A 5,482-nucleotide genomic window follows, 5' to 3' on the forward strand; every position below is an offset into this window, starting at 1 on the left:
ATATAAATTATAAATAAGAATTTGAGATATTTGTGGATACAGTCAACAGAATACATTTGCAAGGTTTTATGAGAAACTCACAAATTTTTAAATGAGAAACTCAATAAATAATATATTTGAGATTTCCATTTCAGGTTCCCATATATTCTCTTGAAGACTGAGTTAGAGTTAATGCCCAAGAGGCACTTAGTTTTTCCACCCAGGAGTCTGCATGGTTTTGCTTAGGTTCTGCACTGGACATCTTTTCTAAGTAAGCCTCTCTTTTGAAGAAAGGGCAAGATATTCTGAGGAAGCTTCTATATTTGGAATTTGAAAAACTGAGGTACTAAAACCCTTTGCATTTAACTATAAGTAAAATAAGGAATGGAACTATATATACTTCCACCAAAATGATACAGCATATATATTCTAAATCCTTTAATTAATTAGTTAAAATCTCTCCTTACCTGCACTCTCTGGTCACCACAAATTTTGCTTCTTAAACAGATAAATAAAATTATTTCATTGAGAATGGAATTAATTCCAAGATTCTTTAAGTCTTCTCATTCTTTGACTGTAGCTTGAGGTCTAAATATTATGGAAGATAGGTATAATTTGGTGGTTATTGTGTGAGGTGAGAAGACATGATCAAGATATTGCTATCATATAAATTAAGTTATCTCAAACTTACACAAATGGATTTTTAAAAATCTAAACTTCTCTGTCTTTTTAATTAGTGAGTTTACCCATTTATATTCATTATGGTGTTTGATAATTTTAGAATTATTTCTACAACTTACTTTGTGTTAGCTATTGTCTTGTTTTTGTATGTTCTCTTTCTAGATATAGTTTGTTCACTTGTTTTTTTATTTCATCACTTTCCTGTTATCTGGTTGGAAATTTATATGCTCTTTTTTTCTTACTTTAGTGCTTTCCCTGGATAATTTAGCATGCATTTTTATTGTGGAAGTACATTTTATTATTTTCTGTATCTTTGAGAAATTTATTGAAAATTCCATTCATTAATAGCACAAATATTTTGTACAATATTATTTCACTCTCATTATTTTGGAGTCTTAAGAAGGCGAAGAAATAAATCCTTAATCTCAGATGTCTCTTTTCTATTCTGTCTTTTCTTAAATCTTGCCTTGTTAATATCCACCGTATTTCTTCTCCATCCATACTGCTCCTAGTTAAGTTAATTCAGGACTCCTTTATAACTCATCTGATTCTAGCAAGAATTTCCAAACTTGCTAACTCTTAACTCTCTTTGTTTTCAATTTTATCAACTTTAACCTAATTTCCTTACTATTGTTAAAGTAATCTATAAGTTAATATTTTCAGATGTCTTTTCACTTTAAACCTTTAAATGTGTCACCATTTTTTCTATATTAAGTCCAAATGTGAATATGTGACACAGTACTGCTTTTCATCGATCCAGTAACTCTTCATTTCTAATGTGATCACTTAAGATACTTTGAAATTTCTGAAATTCAACTTTGCTTATTATCTGCTATATGATTTTACTAGAGATTTTATACTATTATTCAGCAGGGTCATGGTATAAAAAGCATATTGAAGATGCATAATGAGTATTATGTTCCACACAAATTGGTTAAATATCAATACACATAATAAAATTATTATAAATTGGGTACTGTAACATTCTGGGAGCTACTTAATGATATTTGGTACAGCACTTAGTTTTCCTAGAACAGTCTGTTTATGTTAATTTAGTTTTACTGACTTAAAACACTACTCTGCCACACTTGCACTATTAACCTACCCTTGTGTGAAAATGACAAGTCTCAAAAATTAAGAATTGAAATATGTATGCAGCCAAACAATTGATCCATTCTGATGATTTTATTGCAATTATAAAGGATATAAAATAGTATTAGAAAGAATGCATTTTAAAACATACAGGTGGATCCTGTATGTTGTTTTATAAGTACACTGTTTATTAAAGAATTTCAAATAGATTTTTTTAAATGCAACACTCAAGAATAATACATCATTTTTCTCATAAACAGGAAAGCCTATTTGATGCTTCATTAATATGGTATTTTTGAAGGTTTTTCAATTGGAAATATTTCAATTATAAAGCTGCCAGGAATATTACAGTTGAATTAAAAAAAAATAGAAAAGCTGTGCAAAATATGTTTAGCTGAGATTTTAATTTCATTTTGATCCTTGACTGTCATTTCCACCACACTTTATCAGTTAAGAATTTCTAAATCTATTAATACACGTTCTGGCCAAGATGGTGATATAGATGGTCCACAGCATCACTCTCTGCCATAAATCAACCAACTTACAACTATAAAAATGTAACATCAGCAAAGCTGGGGCCCCTGGAGCTAGGAGTAAGAGGAGGAGACACCTACAGAGTTCATGAAGGTGGGAGAAACCACAATTAGAGAAAGAAAAAATTGCTCTGAGCATTTCATGTCTCAGCTGCTTTAAGGCTCAAGCTGATGAGCACATGGAGCAGGAGCCAGCAGAAGCCACAGCTGTGCCCTTCAGATGGAGTTACTTCGAGGAGGCAGGGGAGAAGAGGGCCTTTGGTGGCCCCGAGGACAGTAAGACCACTAATAAGTCTCCTGTGGACCCATGCAGGAGTGAGGAGCCAGAAGAGCTGAAAAGGGGGAGCCATTCAGAGGCCAGAGAGTCATTGCAAGGGACCGGTGCATGACCCGTCCCATGGGAAGTGTTTGGAGCATGGGCGGTGGGGGAGACAGGCCCATTGGGAGAACACTTGGGCACAGCAAGGACAGCCAATCTACCCTCCAATCAGCACAGGACCACTAAGAGGAGACTGGTTGGGAATGCAGAATTGCATGGAGTGCAGTTTGATGAAAAAACTTAGGCCCAGATCAGAGTTTCTACACAACCCAGGTGCACCCAGTCTCTGGAGAGCTGGAAGTACCTATAAGGTCAACCATTAAACCCTGATATGCACAAAAAGTTTCCTTAGGGAAACAGCAGCAAAGCAGCAATTCAGCTCAACCACACAGCTCAAGTACTCATTCCCACAGAAAGTTCTCCCATTTTAGAAGTAAGCAAAGGACAAAAACTTAGTTCTGGCCCAGGCACACCATCAGTACCTGGGGCCCACCAGAGGACATGAGGCATGGAGCTGAGGACTGGACTCCTGCCCACAAACACTCACACTCCCATTTCCTTGGAGTCCACCTGGGAAAATAAGGCTTGGAGCTGGGAACTGGGCCCTCACCCATAACCACTCCTACCACCAGCACCTCAGGGCCCACCTGGGGGCCCGGGACTTACAGCTGGGGACCAGACACCACCTCCGCCCACAACCATGTAAACCACCAGCAACTTGGGGCCTTGCCCAGGGGCCAGGGAAATGGAGAAGGGTACCAGACCCCCTGCCACAACCAGGCACACCATGCCAGTGCCTCAGGACTTGCCTGGAGACCCAAGGCATGGAGAAGGTGACCCAACCCCCTCCCCACACCAGGCACACAATGCCAGTGCCTTGGAGCCCACCCAGGGTCCTGAGGTATGGAGTGGGGACCGGACACTCCCAACAACCAGGCACACTGCCAGCCCAAAGGAGCATGACAAAAACATCACCTCCATGTGGGTGGCCCACCACAGCCACCAGTATAACCATGGCTGCTGCGAAAGCAGCTAGATGTCCTGACCACCACACAGATGGTCCACCAGACACTGGAGTGCACTGACACAAGGAGAGTCACCAGCAAAGATAAAGAAAAGGGCATCTCTCTCCCTCAAGCCCATTTCAGAGTGGCAGAAGAAGCATGTCTTCTATGATAATGTTGGGGGACATGATCACACCTCTCAGCATTGGACAGACCATCTAGGCAATGAATCAAGAGTAACCATTATTCTTTCAGAAGGAGAGAAGAAATCTGGGGTAATTAAAGGGGGGAGGGGGATGGAGATAGGGAGATATTGGACAAGGGGTATAAAGAATAATTATGACTTGTAACAATATATATGCTGGTAATATTGATTAGATCAACATATCTCAATGTTGAACCCCCAAAATTTGTATGATCAATTTTGATTCAATGAAAATTAAAACAAAACAAAAAAATCAGTTAGTACAGAAAAATAGTTACATTATGTAAAGCATAATTCTCATTATCAAAGCAAAAGCTAAAACTTATATATCCCTTACTGTACTTTTCTAAGTGTCTTTTATATAATAACCTGTATAATAGTAACAATACCTAATGAGATAGATACTATTATTGTTTCCATATTTCAGATGAGAAAACTGGGGCACACAGAGCTGAGATAATTTAATCAAGGTGATAAATTTAAGAAATGGTTGAGCTGGAATTTGAATTCAGGTGGTTTAGCTAAGAGTCCGTGCTACTTTATAGCCTGCCAAAGGATAGCAAACAGTATTAGGCATTGTATTTAACAAATTCTGTTCATCCTCCTGTTCCACAAGAACTTACTTTTTAATCTATGAAATTAGAAACACATCCAAAAAATGGAGAGAAAAAAAAAAACTAGCCTTAGGGTGAAAAGTTTGTCAACCCCTATCTAATTTATCAGTCTTTTACGAGTTTAGAATTTTGCCGAGAGTTAAAAAAAAATAATAAACACTTACCATAATAACGATTTAAGAAAATTATTTAGCNAGATAATTTAATCAAGGTGATAAATTTAAGAAATGGTTGAGCTGGAATTTGAATTCAGGTGGTTTAGCTAAGAGTCCGTGCTACTTTATAGCCTGCCAAAGGATAGCAAACAGTATTAGGCATTGTATTTAACAAATTCTGTTCATCCTCCTGTTCCACAAGAACTTACTTTTTAATCTATGAAATTAGAAACACATCCAAAAAATGGAGAGAAAAAAAAAAACTAGCCTTAGGGTGAAAAGTTTGTCAACCCCTATCTAATTTATCAGTCTTTTATGAGTTTAGAATTTTGCCGAGAGTTAAAAAAAATAAATAAATAAACACTTCCCATAATAACGATTTAAGAAAATTATTTAGCATTCATGGGAACACAGTGATTAAAAGTATTTTCAAAATCTGCTATACTTATACTAGTCCACACCAGTGATTCTCACATTCTAGCCCAAATGCAAATTCTCAGCCCTAATCAAGACTTACTGAATCAGAGACTATAGGTGTGTGGCCCAACAATTTGTGTTCTAAAAAGCTCTTTAGGCGAACACTCAGTTTTGACAACCACTGTTTTTTACTCACAACAAAATAATCTAGTGACTGGGTCCCATTTGGAAATATAAAAAGCACAAAGTTTAAGTACCTGAAAGATGACCCAAGCCTAACTTTTAGCATGGCATACCGAATGCAAAAGTGCTTTGTTTTAGTAATATGATTTTAAATAGCTCAAAGATTTGAGTCTCTAAACTGGGTGAAATGGAAAGGAAAGTGGAAGCTAAGGGGAAATTTGGACAGAACTGAGACCTGAGGGAGATCACGAAGGCTCTGGTCAACATTGTATAGCTCTAATGAAAGGTTAAAAGATGAAC

This window comes from Galeopterus variegatus, unplaced genomic scaffold (assembly GCF_000696425.1).
Source record: "Galeopterus variegatus unplaced genomic scaffold, G_variegatus-3.0.2 Scaffold5338, whole genome shotgun sequence".
In the NCBI taxonomy this organism is placed as follows: domain Eukaryota; kingdom Metazoa; phylum Chordata; class Mammalia; order Dermoptera; family Cynocephalidae; genus Galeopterus; species Galeopterus variegatus.